The sequence below is a fragment of the Anas platyrhynchos genome, chromosome 4, assembly GCF_047663525.1.
Source record: "Anas platyrhynchos isolate ZD024472 breed Pekin duck chromosome 4, IASCAAS_PekinDuck_T2T, whole genome shotgun sequence".
Classification (NCBI taxonomy): Eukaryota; Metazoa; Chordata; class Aves; order Anseriformes; family Anatidae; genus Anas; species Anas platyrhynchos.
The window spans coordinates 11901465-11923802 of record NC_092590.1 but is presented as its reverse complement, the minus strand read 5'-3'; the positions used below and the strand labels follow the sequence as shown (position 1 = coordinate 11923802).

Below are 22338 nucleotides of genomic sequence, written 5' to 3'. Positions count from 1 at the left end.
ACGAGCACGGACTGCTGTTCCTTCTGTGCATACAAAATTTGTATACTAAAGCTTTGTGGCAATAAGGAAGCTGCAAGGAATAAAGTAGCAAGGGCTAAAACAAAACAAAACAAAACAAAAAAATACATTCTTCATTAAAGAAAGCCAAATGCTTCATTTATTCAACAGATTCATTTTACAGAAGCCTTTGTTTGTCATGTGTCTTATAATAAGAAGGCTTTTTGCTGCCACGGCAGTTTCCTGATGTGGACCAGCTTGTTGCACAATGCAGAGCATCCCACAACACAGGTGAGCAGCCTCTGGCCTATTAAATAGCATCTAGGATTGCCAACAGGTCTTATAAAACATACCTTGTCTGGATCTGTGGAATTTTGTGGAAAACTATTAAGTTCTTTTCCAGCTAATATGAATAAGAAGCATCTGGCCAACACAGATCAGCCCTGTTTTGTATAACTTTCTTAAAAATATACCACGTGTTCCTAAATACTTTGCACAGTTAAGCAACAAAATTGATGGGTTACATAATAAATGAAAAAAAGAAAATTAAGATCTATAAGCAAGTACTAAAAGGCACATTTTCAGATGAGATTTCAAAAAAGATGGAGAGTCTCTGAGGCAAAGAACTGCAGGGAATCAGTTTCAGATGTCAGAAACTGCAGAAAAATGTGTCAAGAACCACAAGTGGTGAGTTGTATAGAGGGAAAATGAAAATTCAGCTGTAAGAAGAGTATCAAAACTAAGAAAGGTGATTGAGAAGGAAACTATCCAATAAAATATGCTGTGGCAGGTTTGCGTGGGGCTCAAGGAATAAGTCCAATTGAGAAATGAATAGGGAGCTTACAAAAGAGGCAATGCTGTCTTTTTTCAAAGATGGGTTAAGCCCAAGAAACCTGCTGCTTGGCAATGCTGCAGCAAAGAGAACTGAACCAGCCAAGGTAGGTATATAACAATAACATAGCAGAGGGATCCAGTGGGCGTAAGAGCAAGTGAAGGCAGGTTTGGGCAGTGTTAGGTAATTGCCATGTCAGTAGGGTGCATGCTGTTTTCCCCAGGAAGAGATTGCTTTGGAGCATCTATCTCTTTACAGATATTGTCGTAGTATCACTCCATTATCACAGTACCCCACAAGTTTAAAGACCGTTATTTATCACTAATACCTTTGGATTATCATTCCAAAGGTACAGATCTGGGAATGGATGCACTGAATCTGATTGTTGTATTGCATATGCGTTTACCTGCAGCACTTCGGAGCAGCTGAGCAATGCTTGCATATTTATTAAAATTGCTTCCTCGCTTCAGATTTGCCATACGAACAGGTGAGCTGCCTCTCTCAGTCCACAATGCAGCAAATGACCAGAACATCCAATAAAAATGGTAAATATGCATCATTTTTTGGTTCAGTATTGCCCCCAGGCCTGGCAGAAGGATTTGAAAATGATGGAGATATCACCAGGTTTCCCCCCAGAGCACTAAGGGTGCTTAAGGAATTAACAGCTCTACTTTTCTTAAAACAGGCAAGAAACCTTGATGTTACATTTGGAATTATCTCAGACTGTCCCTTTTCAATTAAAGCTGGTCATAGCTGACCTATTTGTTATTCCACACTAATCTGTAGCTGCTCCTGAGACAGCAGTGAATTCAAGGTCTGGATCTGAATCCCAACCAGCTCCACGCTACAGGCAGCGATGTAGGAAAAATGCTATTTGCACCTCTGCTAAGTTTTCTTCTGTAATTATCACCACATAATGTGAAGGCTCATAATTAAAAGAGAATGGAGTTTAAGAAGGAGCTAGTTAGTGTTTCTAGCCACTGTTTGTGCCAATAATATTCAGTATAATTTGTAGTCAGTGACTTTTCTGTCACTGTTTTCTATTTTTTTATTTTTTATTTTTTTAGGAAGCAGTCCAGTTAGAGAAGAATTAGCATTGAAATATATTAATATTTTAAATCTAAAGTGTGATAGTCACATATTTATTCACAGAGTTTCTCACAGCTCAGCATTTATACTGTTTGTTCTGCATTTGACATCATCTCAATAATATCAGAGCTCCTAGGAATATCATACTTGACAAAACTCATGCTTTTCTACTCAATTTTGCCACAAAATTTTCCAGCTTATAGCCATTATTTCAGCTTAGCAGGCTTTAAAGAATTAAATATCACATCAGCCCTTGCAATGGGGTATTTAGAGAACCTCATTCTGTCTTCTTTATTTCTTCATGCTTATCTGAGGACTTCTGGTTCACTCATGTAAGATGTTGATGAGGCTATGCAACTTGTGTTTTCATTAAACAGCATCCTTCATTTAAGTGTAATAAGATATGATTCTGGAGTGCAGACCAGAACTTCAACCTTCTTCTTTGAACTGTTAAAAGAACAGGAGTTCCTTCACTTTGTACTTCTAGGGCCTTGTATAACATCCTTTCCATCACTTCCATCCTCTCTACATCCTTTCCATACTGTTTTATTCTGTTTTTCTTCCCAATGCTATCCAAGAGTGGACACCATCCTGGAGAGGACCTACTTCTTTGCACTGTTTGATGTTCTCCCTACCCTACTTTCCCATCTCCCTGCCATGTTTTCCCCTATCTACTTGATATTTTCTCATGATGTTTTCATAAGGAAACATTTTTTCAGCAACATGAAAGTTCTCTTTCACCTCGAGGACCATCAGAGTTCCCAGGTAGCACTGCTGCTGAAAAGACGGACAAAACAACAATCCCTGTGGAGCAGTTGCTTGTTCTTGTAGTCACCAGGGATCCATTGGAGTAGGCTTCTTCAGCTCTGAGGTTCTCTATCACAGAGTGAGTGCAGGAACGCCGAGTCCTCCACCAATCTTTTCATATTCTCTACCGTATCAGATCTGACTTATCTGAAGAGTCTCTGAGGCCATGTAAATGACAGGATATAACACATAACATGAAATGTTGCTGGAGGGCATAACTGTGCCTTGGTAAGCTGGTAGAGCTAGGTAGAAAATAACACAACTTGACTGCAGTTTCCTATTCCAGTATGTATATTTATCAAGCAAGTTTGCAGTACATGACTCTCACATTCTGACACTCCTCCTCCTTCTTCTTGAATTAACGTGAAAAAATGGAGCTTTAGGATGTGCCTTGGTAGCAGTGCATTAACCTAATGGGTGGCAGGAGCAGAGCCGCCAAAGACAAGTATCAGTGCAGAGACTTTATTGCCATTTCCTCTCATACTTTATTCCTTTGCTGATCTACTGAAAGTCAGATGAACATTTTAAAATCCCATGAAATAAACTTTTGATTTCTCATGTGTTGTTGTGAAAAGTTATTTTTCCTGTTACAGAACAATCACGAATCTCAGAGCTTTGATAGACTGACCAGGGAGGACAGACGTTTCTTACAGCAAAGACAATATCACATTTGTAGTTGTCAGCCTAGACATGATTAATGGGTCCAAATCCAGATGCACTGCCCTCTGTGTTTTTAACCCCCCTCTCTCTGCCTTTCAAAATCCTTATTTCAGGCATCTGTTGGATTTGTCTCATTACTTGATTCAAGGACAATAAATAAAATAAAATAAAATAAAATAAAATAAAATAAAATAAAATAAAATAAAATAAAATAAAATAAAATAAAATAAAATAAAATAAAATAAAATAAAATAAAATAAAATAAAATAAAATAAACAAAAAAGAATGTAGGTTTTGTCTGTATTCTTGCTAGATGCATACTCCATGCATCTAGCATGGAAAGTATAACCTTCTACTGTACCTACTTCTGTTAAGTTGTGCACCACCATAACAGTGATACAGAATAACTATTTATATACCTAAGCATCACCTCAATGACTGGTATTACTATTTAGGTAGAGGTTAATACTTCTTAATTGAAAATACAAGCAACACAATCTTGAGTAGGTGAGATTTCTACAGTTGTTTTACATGCAAGATTTGAACACAAGCAGTGGCTAAGAATCACCTGTGAAATAGTTAGGATTGTCTGTAAACCGACAATTTAAGATGTTGTTACATGCATATGATACTAGAGTCAGATGGAATATCAATATAACCCAGTATTTATTGGTATATGCATGCATGTAACTCGAAGACAAAATGTAGGTCTCAAATGTGAGTTTGTTTGTTTGTTTGTTTGTTTGTTTGTTTGTTTTTTGTGTGTGTGGTGGTGGAGGTTATTTGACATTTAGGATATCAAAATAGCTCCAAACAAGGTCTACATTTATTAGATTTTCCAAAGACTTGGCCATAGAGACATTTCAAACATATAAATAATATACAGAACAGCAACAACAACAAAAAGTAACTATATATCTCTCATTTTTCTTGCTTATTACAGACTAGAAAACACTAATTTTAAGTCTGGCATTCATAGTCAAGACCTACTCAGTTTAGGTTACATAGGCCCACACGTTAAGAGTAAACGAGATTTACTGCAAAAGGTCATGAAACAAGTGACACTGGCCTCATGAGATGTGAAATGCACTGGGCTATTACTTACATACACTGACTCCTTACTTGCATGTCAGGATGCAACAAACCAAAATGTGAAGGCACAGTGCCTACCTAGCTGTACAGGACTAATTGTTCATCAGTAACACTGGTTCTATGAAAGCTCGAAGAACACAGGGATGGTTGTCATGCTGTCCATGATGTGTAATTTGTATTTGGAGGTCAAAAAGTCATGTGTAAATACTACTGTTCATATTACTTCCAAGCTTATAAACAATATTTGTTAACCTGCCATGTCCCCGAGTAACAGACTGGAAACAGTATTTTTCATAAGCAATTTTTAAATCAAATACTAGGGTTTCTATCTGATGTAGATACTGCTCACTTGGTGAGTCATTTGGCAGTAAGGTAACTGTTACTGGACTACTGCAGTGCAATCTATGTTCTGTCCATTTTCTCCTCCTCCCAAAATGTAAAAATTAAAAAGATAGCTTTCATTAAAATAATTATAAAAAGTAGACTGGATGTAATTTTCAGATAAAATGTCAGCATATTTTCTGTCTCAGCTCACACAAACTATTTTGTATTTTTTTAAAAAGTAACGGTGAATTTTTCAGAACAAAATTCTTCTGTTCGTAGTCTTGCCATCACTGTCTTGCACATTTTCCTCTAGTTCCACAAATTATCGTGTTTGTTTGTTATTATTTTTAGGAATACATGAAACAATTCATCACTGTGGTGTTATCAGATGTAAAATAAGAGCAGAAGCAGTCTGCAGGATGCACCACAGCTAATCAATAGTACAGAAAATGGAGGATTTCATTCAGAACTTTTAACTGTCTGGAGAACACACTTCCACAGTACCAGCAACACATATCCTGATTATAAAACAATGTCCTTGTATTCTCTGATTTCAATTATGGAAAATCTTTCATTTAATTAATGCAATTCCTAACTTGATATACAAATATTGTATATTTCTAGATGACTTGGAAGACTGTGAGACCTAGTCCTCGCTCAGAGAATTAACAAGCTTTAAGATAACTCCTGTTAATTTCTTATTCTGTTCTTGTTCAGCATAAAGGAAAAATGTAACTCCTCTTGTACTTTTTATCAACTGCAAGATGAATATCTCATTCTCAGTTCAGTTATGGCAACGTCATTCAACTTTGCTTCATAGTCCTATAGTTTATCAAGGATGCTCATGACACAAAAAGAAGAACCCCATGACACTACTGTATGTAAATCTTTACTATAGCCACATGAGTCACTCTGATATGATTTTAAATTTGATCTTTACACTTCCTTTACAGTCTCTTTCTTTGTATAGATCATTTGACACTAAAAGCACTTTACAGTGCTAATGTTCCTCCACTTGTAATATCTTGGATCCAAACAACTCCCAGAGCATATTACCCACTAGCTTTATTGCACAAATGAGCTACTCAGAATTACTTTACTCTCCTTTGGAGTGCAGCCATATCTGAAGTAAAATGCATCCACTGTTAAACACTGCACAACTGTCTTAAGCAAACTGTCGAGACTAGATGATTATGGTAGGCACAGCTCTGAGCAAGAGATAGTGTAAACATCCCAGAAGTAGACCCAGTAAGCAATGAACTCATCGGTTCATTTTCGTGTCACAGTTTCTGAACAGAAAAATATTTTAGTAATAGTGTCTTCTGAGGACATGCTCATTCTCCTTTTACTCTCTTGTGATGCACCTTGGTAGCAACCAAAACTCCCAAGGGATGAGGCTTCATGGCTTATGCACAATGCAGAACCCTGATTCCTATAAGGTTGTCATATAAAGACAGGTCATTCCTTGGGAGCAACTAAGGATGCTCCTACAAATATCACCTCACGCTAAAGTCTGTAGAAGCTAGTTCAGCAGGACAGAGGTGATCTCTGGGGAGGCATTTTCCTCCCAAGTTAATTTACTTAGCTTCCATTTTGACACATCTGAATTTGGCCCTGAATTATTGGTATCAAGCAGCTCATCTTTGGGACTGGAGAAGGTCTAGGCAAGAACTCCAGACTGAAGAGCAGTTTGGTGGAAAATCTGGCTTTTGGGACCCCAGTAGTGTGAGTTCTTGTCATGGTCTTTCTTCCAATTCACAGCATATGTGAACCAGGTCTAGAGACTAGGGTCCTCTGGTTTTAATTCTTCTTCACTGAAGTAATAACAAAAGCATGGGGGATGCAGATTCAGAAGCAAGAATTGCAGTCTGCATCTCTGAGGATCATAAATTAGATTTGCCCTGGAAGGAAGATTAGATTAGGATCCTGTTTGAGAAAAATATTGTAAAGTAAGGTTTATTTCATATATGATTCCTTTTTCAATAGGAGGTAAATCACCACATATTACTTCTAAGGAGACTGTCTACAAAGTCAAATAGTTTGGAGTTTGTATTTGTATTTGTAACCAACTATGCTATGACTAGCTTTCAGGAGTTTTTAATTATGTGTTCCTATTCTACTGGAAACGTTTATTTTTGAAGTAAATAGGAACTGGTTAAGGAAGACTTTAACTCTGTACAAGTATGTGATCTTATACCGCTAGTGATCTAACAGGATTTGTGACCTAAAAATAAAGAAACTGCTATGGCAATAGGTCCAGATTTCACTGACATGATTGCCAGAGACCTGCAGTACAGTTTCAATGCAAAAATCAAAAATCTCAAAGCATTGCTTCAGCAAAATTGTTTTCTTTGTAAAAAATACAAATAAAATCCTTCAAGGAGGAATGACTCGTCATGCTTCTGTACCAAAGAATAGATGATAGCTTCTGCCTGCATGCAGCTAGAGGAGCAGGAAATAAGCCTCTTTCCAAGCAATTTAAGGAGGTGGGAAACTCAGTGTCCTATGAAGATTACCACTGCAATGGCAAAAAGCAAACAGCAATCTGACCTGACATGCATTGACGAACAAAGAACTAAAAGTTTGAGAGTAGAACATGTTACACATAATTAAATATGGATCCTTGTTAATCAATGGTGAATGTATAATTACATTTCTCAAGGTTAGTTAGGCAGGGTTTTGTGAGGAGACACGATGAAGAGAGTCAAGTAGACAAACTAAAGAATCAAAGATGTGCTCTGCAGCATTAAGGAGGCTCTTAGCAGTCAGACTTGTCATACTTGAAAGGCTCACACTGAAATTTTTATCAGTAGTCTCATTAAGGAGCCACCAAGCAAGGTCAAGAAGGCCTCCAAGATGAGGCAAATCCACTTACTCAGTACTGCAAAACCACTCCAGCAATGCTGTCTGTGTCTGTCTTGCTCAGGGAAGGCTTGTTCAGAGGTACCTCCACATTTCTGCACATTGAATAGTAGTGAAGAGAAGCAGATCAAATTCCTTGAGACAGAGAACACTGCGATCTTAAAACAAGTTTGATAAATGATCTGTTTAAAATGGAAAAGATGTTATACAGGTAGTACTAAAATGCTCATTTTACCTGATGAAAAATTCTGTTGCAAGCCTATACTTTATATAAATATAAAAGAAATAAAAAGTAAACAATATGATCATCTGAAGATGTCAAGTAGATGTACATGTGCCAATATGACAATGAGACAGAAATTTATGCTAACCATACAATTAAAACATCAATAATGAAAATGTTCTCCTCCAACAAATTAGATCTGCTTTAAAAGATAATTTATTTGAAAGCAGATCAGAAACTTTTGTTTTCCTTGTCTTTTGTCCAGCCATTTGGATCCTGTTAATCTGAAAGGAAGCCTGCACCCATGCACTGCCTCTCAAAAGGAAGGGAGCTTCATGTAGTATCCCATGTAGTGCATTCACCCCCCTTCTGCTCCTGCAAACCGTAGCTCCAAACAGTGATGTGGAAAATCTGAAACCTTCCGTAAGAATGCATAAAACCTCTAATGAAGTGTTGAGGCTCTGACTTACACACCTTTAGGGTAAGATTCTGTAAAACAGGAGCTTTTTCTGTAACTACATGTAATCAGAATCCCTTTAACCAAATTCCTATTATAGTTATCATCAAAAGACAAGTATTTCCTTCAAATTTCATTTAATAAGGAGAGATGATGGGGCAAGGGAAAAAAAAAAATAATAAAAAAAAATAAAAAAAAATCATGGTGTCAGGCAAGGTAGTACTTTTCCAAAAAGGCCTAGATGGATTTTTTTTTATTATTATTATTTTCCCCCAGTGAGATGTTTTTGGTATGAAAGTCAGATCATCATCTTTGTAATCACGGTGCAGAGAGATACTCATACTGATTAAGCCAAAAGCACATATACAATGTATGCCATATATATGTACCCTATGTATATTGAATATATTTAAGAGAAAAAGAGGAAAAAGTACCGAGTGCATAGAGCTTTAAATAAAGATTTCACTTCTACCAATCTACAACTGTATGCTCTGAGCGTTTTTTTTTTCCTTAAAAATATTACCATTACTTGCGGATTTTGTGTAGCATTTGGAGACTTCCTGATGAAAAGGCCTTAATCCCTGTAGGCATTGAAAGCTAGTCCAGATTTCCTTTTTTTGTTTTGTTTTGTTTTGTTTTCCATTAGAGAATTCAAGCCACAAGGATGCAAACTAGTAAATATTTTCTCATACAAACAATTTTTATTTACCTAAGTTGAAACAGGAAGTTCAGTACAAATTCTAAATGAAAGCCACTTAGAAATCAGAATGCTTAAATGCTCAAATGCTTCATTCTCAGCCCTTCTGCCATAGCTCCTCCACACTGAAAATTTCCTGTGCCTACAGTTTCTCTGTTTTGTTTCACTGGCATATCTTTATATTAGCACTAAACCTATATTAGACTTTGTCCATCATAATTTGTTCCAACTGGTACTGTTCATGAATTCTGATAAGACAGGTTGGGGAATAACTGGCTTATAAGCAGAAAAAAAAAATAAAATACTGGAATAATTGCACCAATAAATGCATTAAATTTACTAAATCACAGAGTTTGCAATAAACTGCAATGCTTTCCATTACATGCATATTCTTCCCCCATTGGACATGGCTTTACTGGGTGAGATGTGGAGCGTGCAAATATTTCACCCCAGCCCAAGAGGGCTGGTGCTGGGTAGCCATCAGCTGGCAGCTGTTTACATGCTGATACAAGAAGTAAATGTAAGTTAAGAGAACTGTGAGTGTCCTGGTGTAAAGAGCTTCTTGGTCCACATTCTTCTGAGAAGCTGTTTAGAAACAATATTCCAGAGGCTCTGTTTCTGAGGTAGAAAAAAAAACCCTCATAAATATGAACAGGGCATCTTCTTTATTTAATTTCCCTTAGAAAACAGATACAGAGTTTGAATCAGAAGTGATTAATATGACTGCCTAAATTAGATTCTGTCACTCTTAATCTAAGTGTATATAAGGGAATCTAAATGGATATAAATTTAATATCACAGAGATGAAAATTGTTTTAGTTTAAAGAGATTGCCAGGACCCTGACCACTGTGCTAGCTCTGTGTGCCTGTGTCCGACTAGGACTGTTCCCTACCTTCTGATGGAGGGAAGGTGTCTGGGAAAGACCAGGACCCTGGGAGACACCCAAGGGAGACAGGAGCCTGTGGATTTCACTCATTGCTTCACTGAGAGGCCTCAGTGCAGAGCTTTGTTATTTCATTTGTCAGCCAAACCCAGGATTGCTGTTCAAAGCTCACAACTTGTTTAGCAGTGCAGTTTAATTTCTATACATCAGCTCTCCTTCACTCACCTGCCAAGACCAGGTCTGCTTTCTTGCTGTGAAATTTAAGCATACTAATAACAAGGCAAACCATTTTCTTGTAGTTCTTACCTCACCTCGAAGATTTCTGTTGCTTTCACAAATTCTTGCAGGAGAAACACACCACATTCTGGACACTGGCAAAAGAAGAGAAGAAAAAATTATTCTCAATCATTTTGTCCTAAAAAGCACTTGAAAGTTTTGAATGCTGCCACACAGACTCTTCTCTTGCTGAGCCAAACCTTAAAAAAACTTTTCTTTCTTTTTTCAAAGTTTCAAATTAGACAACCAAGTGTGTTGCAATTGCTTCTGAGCTGGTTGTGAGTGCATAGTAATAGCAAGGCCAGTTCTGCAATACTGCTTGGCTGATGAAAGTGAGCATCACTCTCATTTGCCCTCATTCAAGAAAAGTCTTAATGGGAAGCGGAGCTCAAAAGCAATTGGCACTCGGAGAAAAATGGCTATGTGGAGAAGAGCACTTTTGTTAATAATAATTGGAGGACATACTGCAACATCTTTTCCAATTGTCTGAAAGTCTGTGGACAATCCTGAGCCCCATTTACCCCCATTTGACACCAGAGTAATTCCCCTAACTTCATTGTAATGATCCCTACTTTACACCAGCATTAGCAAGGACAGGATTACACTCAGCGTGTGCTGAAGTCCCTAGTAAAAGTGCAAATGTCTCAAATCCATACAGAGCAGATGTTTCATTCAATGCCTACATTATGTCTCGAGTTCAAGGCTCTGACTGTAAGGACAAAAACAAAAAGACAAAAGAAATGTTATTTTGACTCAGTGTCTCACAGTAAAACTCTAGAAGCATAATGGCATAATGATAACTTCAGCAAAAGACACAGAAGGTGACAAGGCTATTTCTTTTTATCAGCTAAGATATCTTCTGTGACAAAACCACTGCTCTGCAGTGCAGCCTACTTCATCCTCATACAAATGAAGAACAAAGAGGGTGAAAAAAGACCTTTCTCCTCCCACCTTCTCTTATTTTTTATTTTTTTAACAGCATTACTCAGAGGTAGATTTCAGCCAAGCTGAGACATGGCCTTTCAGGACACTTTGTACTCGGTAATTTCATAGGTACGTTATTAGACAAAATTATTTGCAAGCACAGAGTGGAACAGTAAAATGTCTCAATTCCTGCTGTGTAGCAGCCCTCAGGTAGGGAGAGATGCAGCTTTACAGATTTGTTCTAGTGACTGAAATTTATTCCTAAACTGTTGGCAGTTCAGCTGTGCCCCCCCCCCCCCCTTCTGTGCTGTCTGCCCACAGTGATTCTGCAGTTCTGCTGTGTGTTAAACGTTGGAGGTAATAACCAAAAATTTAGGAGTATTCTTTAACTTTGTTGCAATTCTAAGGGATGAGTGGTAATTATTTCGGACCAGCCTGAAATTTCAGGCCAACCTGGGTGCAGAGCTAACTGTCTCTGCATGAGGTACCAGCTGTAACCTCAGGAGCCTGAATCCCCAAGTTTCTGTTGTTCATTCCTCCTTGCGACTGAGTTTGGGAGAGGAACAGTACGTAGTAATTTGCCAAAGAATATGCTTGCTCTTCCAAACAGAAATTGAGAGCTGGGAAACAGAAGAGGCCAGCTGGGGATCAGTTTAAGACAACCCTGCCCTTGCTTTGTGCTTCTTACTCCTGCCCTTGCTGTCACCCGTCACCATGCCCCAATCATACCGATTTCATCATGCACGCAGCCACACCATTAAGGAGATATATGAAAGAACCCCTTAAAAAAAAAAAAAAAAAAGAAAACTAGAAAAGATATGATGAAGTAGCTGGATGAAGTAGCTGTTCTGCTAGGGTAACTGAAGGGTCTGGGGCCCTCCATGGAGGGAGAAAGGGAAGAACAAGAGCAAAATGTCAAGTCAGGCTAGGAGCACTAATGCCAAAAGATATAAGCAAACAAGCCTGCATTATCAACAATTTGTTTCTTCTTATTTTTAAAATAGGTATTTTTTACATCTTGATACTTCTTAGATGATGGTGTAATACCTGTCCTCAGGTGGTCTGGTGTACACATCCAAGTGAAGTGTTTTAGTGATCAATCTCCTCAAAAAATAGCTGTGAACCACGAGGCCCTGACTCCTGCAATTGTATCTGTAGCCAAAATTCCTGACCGAAACATGACTCACTCTCAGTCACATATTTTAAGAGGAAAAAAGGTATTAGTACAAAGAGTACCACTGAAAAAAAGACAAAAAGATGGATCCTGAAATTATTCTTGTAACAAACGACCATATATAAAATACACATTATAGTACATTTATCAAGAAGTTAAGAATATGATTTTGTACGGAGCCTGGCTTCAGCAATTTTGGAGGTGTTAATCTTTGCTAGAGAATTAAATGTCTGACTTTCCACTGCTGTTTCTGTATTGGGGCCTGTTCATAAAGCTAGGCTTGGAGATGTTTCCACAGAATGAGTCTATGATTCTTTATTTTCCCTACATAATGGTTAGGATAAAGTAGTATAAGGTAGAACAACTTTTCACAAAGTGTTAATTTAAACTCCTCAAACCTCAGCAGGTTCTGTGACTTCATTTATCTATTTAAGTAGCTGAAATTAGGAAGTCAGTAACAATAGCAAATCTTGCAAGTCGTTTGATTTTGGATCCCTGTTCTCATGTTAGGTTACTTTCCTGTGAAGCTTATGGGCTGGAAGATTTACTTCTGTTACTGTCCACAGTTAAATCCAGTACAGGATTAAAAATGCAAAGAAAACATTTCTCCCTGGTTTAAATGCTTGACCTTAATTTCATTTATTTGGTTAGATATCTTCTCTGTAATGACTCTGTTGAACAATATTAAGTCTCATACACTTCACCGATTCAAGTAATATGTAGCGACTTGTATTCAGGAATGTTAATTCTATCACCGAAAGATTAATCTGTTTTTAGTGGATGATGCTACCTCTCTCTGATCATTGAGTAAAAAAATATTGCAAATAATAAAATTCAAGATCAATTCCTAATGCCATTATGAAACAAGTCAGAGCTTGTGACATGGGGAAGATGGGTAATACACTTTATCTTCAGTCCTGGCTTTTTTGTCTGTGGATCTCCTTTTGATTCATAACATCCTACTTTTTTGTAGTTTCGTATAGTAAGTATACAATCTAGTCATTCTTGGTAACATGGGTTTAGACAAGAAAATCAACCTATTTTACATGTGGCCTGTTGGGAATATTATGTATGGAACATACGTAGTCACTTTTGCCTCTTCTTATTATATATTTTAAGAATTTCAGAGTTTGCTTATGACTCACATTTTTAAGATGGATGGAGGAAAACTACAGAATATTTTGACATTAAATTCTGGTCCTTGGGAGTGTAACAGTGATAACAACAGCAAAACATCAACAACAACAGCAACAAGAGTTTATTACCATACATACACAGACAATGCATGGCATATCACAAATTTTTTGTGAGTTGTTAGTTTTCCACACCTCCTAGTTATATCAGTGGTATTTCATTAAATGTACTTGAAGGGAAATTCCAATTAAGTAATGACTGGTAATGCCCTCAGGTTCTTAAAGATTAAAATGATAACAGAAGTGGGTTGAATATTTGACATTATGCCAATTAATATTGGCTAATAAGAAAGGCCAATTGAAACAGTGTTGTGGTAGTGGTGGGAACTAGAGATTTCATTAAGGTTTCTAAGGATTCCTTTAAGTCCAACTGTTTTTAGCTGGGGAGTGTTCAATAATCTGAAGACATCAGCAGTACAACCCACTCATATGACACCTATTAACAAATAGATGTTATAGGTGAAGTTTACCATAAGGATATAAGCAAATCTGTAGGCCGTGGGTGGCCTTAATCAGACTGTTTCTTTCTTTGTTTTTGCACCTGGCCCATTGTGTAGGTTTTAAAAGTAATGGATAGTACTTTTTAGAGAAAGTGAATCACTGCTCTGCCTTTTTTGCTGCTTGCTTTCTGGTATTTGGCAATGTGCTCATAGATTTTTATGTGCATAACATGATTGCCTTGCCAGTTTCACTTCGAATTCCTACAGCTGGTCACATACGTCCTCCTTCACACCTTTGTCCTCTTGCCATTGCATTGCTGTCTTGGCTAATAGTCCCTAAAAAGCATCCTAGTCATATTTTCCACTGATATTCTTTTGTGAGAGTCAAACTAACTTGACAGAAGCCTTATTTGCTCTTGCAGTACTTAGTCTTGTGTGTCTCCAGATTTATGTCCATCACTTGTGTGCCCTTGTGCTCTCCTCTGGGTGAAGCACTGCAATATTTTGACAATGTTCTGATACCGGGCACTAAGTTAAAATAACAGACAACTCAAAGGACAGAGGGAATAAACCTGAACAGATAGGGGAAGAAGTACAGGTAAGAGATCAAGTTCTGCCAATTTAATGCACATCGGTATTCTCTGTACTACCTGAACTGATCTATGGCTGTGTGTGTGCGTGCGTGCATACGTTTTTCTGTAAGCCCAAGTTACATTTATGCTATGTGTGTGGTTTCTCAAAACTGAATGGTGAATAATGTCCTATGGTTTCATCCTAAAACATCAAAGCTCTCTATACAGTAACCACAGAAATGATCCACTTCCATTATACAGGGAATAAAGGTCAGAGCAATTTTCATCATTTTCCCTTTCTCTCAGCCTCTGAAATCAAAATCACCATGACAGCTTTCTGCAGCACTGAGCTTAAACCTTAAGTGGGATTATTTAAAAGATGTTTTACTATTTTTCTGCTGTAGAAAAATAATAAAGAGGTTGCAGCTATTACCTAAGACATATCACTTTGAAGGGACATTTGCAACACTTGCAGAAAGTGACCAGTCCTTCCAGAGGTGAAATGCAAAACATCCATCACCTACTTTTAACAGAAAAAAAGCTGTTATTTCGACAAATGGTAGTTCTCTCTTTGAAAGTAAGTAGGCAATGACCAGCGCAGGGTAAAAGTTATGATGAGGAACTGCAGCGTTAATATACTGGCTGAGAGTTCGGCTGCTATTCAGCCCAGTGTGTGATCTGTGCCTATCAGATCACCTTTTTTTTCGTCTCCCCACTATTAAGCTGCTGGCTCTGTATCACTTCTCTTGTGGCCAACTCAGAAGTTTAGGTAGCCTGTTCTCCCTTTAGCAAGGGGAATGTGAGCAAGAAGTGAATAACAGCTGTCAACAGTTGCTTGAAAAGGGGCAAATCCTGCTGAAGGTTCTTCTGCCAGAAAAATCTGAAACAGAAAATCTGTGAGGATCGTTTTAAAAGCTCTGTCTTTGAAGATGGGATGCTGTGCCATGGAAGGTTGTGATCACCACGTACAACACACCAAGTGAAAGCATTAGGCACCAGTGATATCTTCTACCAGGGGTATCGTAGATGGTTTCAACTGCAGAAATTTTGCAGGAGTAATTGGGTCAGCTCACTCTAGTGCCTTCTTCCACTGTGCTCTATAATTTTAGCAGAATTGTAGTAATTTTTCAAAGATTATTTAAAAGAACTTTACGCACTTGATGAAGGTTTTGTGGGCCTTTGACTAGCAGTATGATTTGTTCTGCTAAAACATGCTAACTTTCTGAGGAAAACATGCCTATCTGCCATGAATATGCATGTGGCTCTGTCTCTGTCCATCTTCCCTTCCTACAGAGAGATGTAACATTGATGGATTGGGAACTGGCAGCTGGAAGGAATTCTCTGAAACTGCATCTCATATAAATGAATGTATAAGTGATAGTGTGGCATAAATTGATTAAAGGAAGGAGAGCTTGTTCCCTCTTAGACAACTTATAGCGTGCTTGTTGGGCAGAATTCAGCATCAGGAAAGGAAGAGGGAATCAAAAGAGGAGGAGAAGGTGGCAGAACATGAATCTGTAAGACCAGTCTCTATTTAATATCCTTTCATTTTGGGAACAAAATGCTAAATTCTTTGAAATCCTTTTACCAAGTATTCTGTCAAGAAATTGTCTAGAAACAGTTGCGTAGGACTTAGGAGAACCCACAGGTAAATTGCATTAATTATAACACAAAATAAAACCAAAAACAAACTCCAAAGCACAATTGCTTGGTTGCTGCAGTGCTGGATCAATGTAAAGAAGTATATCTCAGTATTTAATAGTTCCTTAATCAAGGTAATAGTGAGACCAGTTATCTTCAGGGTCATCCTGAATGCAATCACACAGCATGTGCAAGAGAGACAGGGATTCAGGCCCGGTCAGCATGGGTTCTTGAAAGAAAAATCCTGCCTGACCAACCTCATCTCCTTCTATGACCAGGTAACATGCCTGGTGTATGAAGTAAAGGCTGTCGACGTAGTCTACCCAGATTTCAGCAAAGCCTTTGATACAGTCTCCCACAGTACTCGCCTGGAGAAACTGGTAGCCCGTGGCTTGGACAGGTACACTCTGCTGGGTTAAAAACTGGCTGGGTGGTCAGGCAAAAAGAGTGGTGGTGAACGGAGTGAAATCCGGCTCACTAGAAAGACATCGAGGCCCTGGAGCGTGTCCAGAGCAGGGCTACGAAGCTGGTGAAGGGCCTGGAGCACAAGGCCTGTGAGGAGAGGCTGAGGGAGCCGGGGTTGTTGCCTCTGGGGAAGAGGAGGCTCAGGGGAGACCTCATTGCTCTCTGCAACTACCTGAAAAGAAGGTGTGGGGAGCTGGGGGTCAGCTTCTTTTCACAGATAACTAGTGATAGGATGAGAGGAATGGCCTCAAGTTGTGGCAGGGGAAGTTCAAGTTGGAAATTAGGAGACATTTCGTTTCAAAAAGAGTGGTTAGGCACTGGAACAGGCATCCCAGGGAGGTGGTGGAGTCACTGTCCCTAGGGGTGTTTAAAGAAGGGGCAGGTGTAGTATGTAGGGACATGGTTTAGTGGGTCATATTGATGGTGGGTGGACAGCCGATCTCAAAGGTATTTTCTAACCTTAATGATTCTGATTCTATAAACACTGTAGCAAGACAAGGGAATAACACATGAGTAATAGAGGACAATTAACAATAAACATATAAACCATTATTTGTAGAAATCCTATTCATAAATATTATGGTGTTCTAAGGTACATGCAACTTATTCCTGAGATTTACATGTGCCTCAACACAAATAACATGCAAAGTACTAAAGATTTGCTCATTCAAAATAAGTGCAATACATTTATTCACATCTTTCCACTTGCTGCATTTGTTCCCCTCCTTTAATAGCCTTCTTTCAGTGCTCCCCTTAATGAGCATTTTCTCTCTCGTCACTTTCTGCTGCTACTGACCTTCTCCACATCCTCTCAGTCTTGCCACTCCTTTCTTCTGCTATTTCTTCCCCCCCCCCCCCCCAACATACACACACATTTTCCTGCTTCCATTTGCTGTCATTGACAGGCTCTCATTTACACCAAGGGAACGTGCTGCTTCCATTAGCCCATCATACATTTTTGCTGAAAACCCTGGATTTTTTTGGTGCCCGTTTTAAGGGAAAAGAATGATCCTGTGGTTAAGGCACTGGGTTGGTATTGTTGGGTTCAGATTGCGTTTCCTGGCTTCCTGCCCAGTTAATGTAATATGGTGTTAGTGTAATTGAGAATAAGGAACGCCACACATGTAGAACTTTCAGCAAATCACTTAAACAAAATGCTTGGATGTCTGAAAGCTTTCTCTGAGGTATTCACCACTCTGCAATTCCAATGGGAGTTGAGGGCATACAACACTATGTAGGACACGTTCATCATGTTGAAGGATTGGGCTTAGTTCACCACCTGCAAAATGGGGCTAATTCTTACTCAGCTCACATAAGGCTTATGATGATGAAAACAATCTATTAATGTTCATTATGTGTTCAGTTGCTACAGTAGTGAGTGCCAAGAAATAATTCTCTCAGTAAGATGAATGCCAACTAAAATAATTTTGCTCTAATAGATTAAATTCAATGCAAGGTCACCAATCACCTTCCTACAGCACCCTTTATCTTTAAAATGTTCCCAACACGGAATGAGTCTTTGGAGAAAAAAATTAACATGAAAGTCCTGCCCAGTAGGGATGTGTATCAAAGACCAGTGCCACATCCCTTAAGCAGAGGAGTATGCCCCAGTACCTGTGGCCATAGCTAGACAATATGCTGTTTTTTATGAATTTTGGATGTCAGTTTTCATATTCCAAGCATCTGCAAGGCAACTTCTGTTGATGTCATGTCAAATTCAGAACTGTAGGTTCAAATTCACTTTTTGAAAATTACCTCTGGATTTAAGTACACTATTTTTATTGCTAATACACTTCCCTCTCCTAACCCCATCTTTGCAGCCATCTTAGATATGTGTTTTTTTTTCTCTCCCTTTTTCTATTTTTTTTTTTTGAGTCTTCTCTTCGTTTCCCATATCTTTTCCTTCATTTGCCTCCCAGTAATTATTCTACACAATGGCCATTTCATACTTTTCATCTTCTTTTCACTAACATCTTTAACTGGCAGCTTAGCTGATATGATCTCTCTCCTCAGTGCAAACTCATATGAGTTTGTTTGGAACTCACTGTATTTTATAATTTCCTTACCTGAGCACAGAGGATAACTTCCATTTTATCAGTTTTTCTGTTTCTCTTTAGAGCACTGGATTTACCTTAATGTAATTGAAGCTCCATTTTGAATGTAGGAAATGGAGTTTGGGCACATTTATGATTTTCTGTGTATGCTTGAATATCTTGCAGATGTAATGTAATTTTTGCAGAAGCAGGGTGTACCTCTCAAGTGTAAGAGAGTGGCAGAATTGTAACATCCCTCCTTTTCTTAAGAAAACTGGTGACATGAGATATTTGAAATATATGGTAGTGATCCTTTCCTCTTCACAGGTGGCAGAGAACTGGAAGACTGTGGAACAGCTTAATCATGACTTCATCCCATGAGAACTATCTGAAGTTTCTTTATAAAAGTGAACAGTGCACAGACTGCTGCTCCAGTCAGGAGGAGCTGGAGAGACCAGCTGGGGTACAGAAGACCATGCTGACAGAAGTCATAGGGAGCAATACTGCCACAGGACATTGGCAGAATGTTCACTGTAAAGGGTGCTCCACAGACCTGCCTGTCAGTGCCTCCAAAGGATGATGCTTCCTGTGGGAAGCCTAAACAGTTGTTTCCTATATACATAGAACAAGCAGATCATTATACCCTGAGAACACAGGTCAATGAGCTTTGTCTCCAAGCTCTTGAATTTTTTTATTGGCTTTGATTTTTGAAGCAGTCACAGCCAGATTCTTCATATGCAGATCCTTACACTGACTTGGATAGCCCACCTTGCAGAGAAGTACGGGAGAAGCTGCAGCGACACACTTTGGAGCAGGTTTCTTATCCTTAATTTCTCTGTCATTTTATTTTTTCTCTTTAGAATATAAAGCACTTCCAAATTCGTGTTGCTCAGTGAAACTTACTGTTTCATATTCAACTCAGGAATTGTAATTTTCAGAACTATAAAAGTGTCATAGTTCAGATTAAAAACAAAACAAAAACAACAAACCAGCTCCTGCAGTGATCCTGACCAGGAGACCTAAGAGGCAGTGATCCATGCAAGAGTTAAGCTCAGTGGGTGCAGGCCTGTGCTGTGCTCTGCTGTGTGCTACATATCCAGCGTGGCAGTCAGGCTGTGTTATTTTGCATAAATCCCTTGGTCACAGGATAAACTCAGCCAGCCCTTTGTGACTGAGGCATCTGCAGGCAGCTTCCACTTGGCGCAGTTGTTTACTCCACATGCATGGCCTTGCCTTTACCTACAACTGGAGCAAGACTTTCTCCTGTGAATATTCTTTCTGTTTGACGGTAGAAATGATGGAGTTGTTGGCTTTGTTGTTTTTTTTTTTTTTTTTTTTTTTCCTCTTTTCTTTTTCCTGTACAAAGATCCTGTAAGAGCCTGAATGACCATCTTCTATGGAGAGCTTCTCCCTGGTGTGTTGTGCATTGATGGGATGATGCTACATCACTCAGGGTTCTCAGCATCAAAAGGGATAAAGATGTTATTCTCTTACAATGTTAGCTTCAATAACTAGCATTTTATATGACGACTTACAGTATCTGAACACCTTTCCTATGGCGATCATAATGGACCAGCACTTCATGGTGCAAAGCAGCTCCTCCCTTGCCCACACTCAAAGGAAAGCAAAACAAGACAGCAGCAACTTTTGTCCAGAAAAATGTACATAAAAACCTGGGTCATATTACTCGATGTTTCATTGCTGAGTTGTTTTAATTGGTTTATTTGGAGAGAAGGTTGGAGGGCGGACTTCATATCTCCTAGAGTTCAGGTTCTTCCTTCCCCAGATAATGACTATGACTTAGATCTTCCTATCAGCAAAACAGTACCTGCACTTTGATCCAGCACAGTGCCAAGAAATGCTGTCAGTCTTGGCTGGCATTATATTTAATGGGAACTGGATGTTAGCAGCATGCTGCCCTTTGATATGTTGGCTTGGAGGTGTTACAGCACAATAGGTAGCACCACGTTTGTGACCCAGTCTTTGAAAGACTGAGGATCTATCAAGTGCTACTCTTCTGCAGCTACATCTCCCGACAGGCTTTGAACAGCAGAAGTTTTGTGCAGTCTTTGGTGTCCTTGGCTGTGTGCACAAAGGCCCAATACTTTGGCTCAAGTTCTCCTTGTATTATCTTGGCAGAATACCCAGTCTTCAGGAATCCTAATCTTTTATTTAATCACTTCATCTTTTCAATTTCATCCCTTTCCTATCCTAATTCTTTTTTTCTTTTTTTTTTTTTTTCATTAAAGCCAGTACACAAAGATCAGGCTGGTCGAATGTGTTCTGTAGCTGTCAATCAATAGGCACAAAAATACAAAATGTGAATAGTTAAATCAGCAGACTTGCTTGCTGGAGTTATCTGCATGGCAGAGATGTCAGAGTATTGTTTCCAAGCCTGACTTCTACATGCAGAGAGTAGCCGAGCATGTCCTGGCCTCTTTTATCTTCCTCAGGAGAGCAGCCAAGTGGCATAATCAATTCTTCCAGGCTTTTGTCTTTCACCTGATGTTTACTTTGCTCACTGCCTAAGGCTTTGTTGTTCTTCTGCCCCTTAAAATGTATTTACTTTCTGATGTTATGAAAAGTAAATGTAAGTTTTGCATGATGATATATATATATGTTATTAGACTATATCAACACAGAAGCAGGAGGTTTCTCCTTTGCTCAAATTACTGCAAAAGTAAACTCTCCTCATTCATTGAGAAATAGTCAGGCAAACAGAAAAATTAGTGGTAAAAAAGTCCAAGAACAAGGAATAGCCTTCTTTGTACAAGCTAATGAGAGAATTTTAGTCATGCAGACAGTTTTGATGAGCTCATTTTATGGGTCTGTGGTATATATTATTGCACCTAACAGAGGTCAAACATTAGAGATGTGACTCTTCCTGCAGCTCCTTGTATTAAAAGAAAAAAAAAAAAAAATTAGGACTGAGAAACCCATAAAACATTTAAATAAATGCAAGATGATTTAGCTGGCACAGCCACAGCACGTAAAGCAAAATTGAAGTCAGAAAGAAGAACAAGCTAGACTTCACTGTCAATTGTTTTGTTTTCTCACTGATTTAAGTTCATAGGGCCAGGGTGCCATAAGAGGATAATGGTGACAATCATGATAAGAAAACGCTTCCTTTCATTCACATCACTTTTCTTGCAAAGTCAAAGTCACAAATTTGGGTTAATAGACAGACAAAATTTCTTCAAGAGCAATACTTTTGTAAAGTATTTATTTGGTACAATCATTCAGAAAATAACAAGTATTTCTAGTGAAATAAAAGGCTGAGCCGCTAACTGACCAATGATTAAGAAGGCAATCTGGTATGGAAGATAAAATATCAAACGTCGTGAAACAAATTTTTGACAGTTATTATTCAGTGCCACAAACGTCTGAGGACTCAGTTTTTTATGTGTGCTGTGTTTCATATATATCTACTGCAAATGGAGCTTCGAGTACAGCGTGAAATCAGGGCCAGGCCCACAATTCACATGGAAATACCTGTGTCATACACACCTACAGAGGTGCCCAGTTAATGAACAGAAATAAAAATTCATAATACACTTTTTACTGTACTTATTATGATAATAAAACTCTTATAGTGCTTTGTCAGTTGGTCATTTTTTGATGCACTGTTTAAGTTTTGTTTTCAACTGCTTTGGATTAAAAGGCTTACTTTATACACCTGCACATCTATCCTCAAGG

The 22338-nt window shown here is 38.5% G+C and overlaps 1 long non-coding RNA gene across 1 annotated transcript; it reads left to right on the top strand.

Annotated features, from left to right (window-relative positions):
* The first annotated feature begins 16309 nt into the window (after positions 1-16309).
* LOC113843644 (uncharacterized) lies at positions 16310-21922 on the top strand. Its single transcript, XR_003497279.3, has 2 exons — positions 16310-16544; positions 18970-21922. It is a non-coding gene; the product is annotated as an uncharacterized lncRNA (long non-coding RNA).
* The last annotated feature ends 416 nt before the right edge of the window (positions 21923-22338 follow it).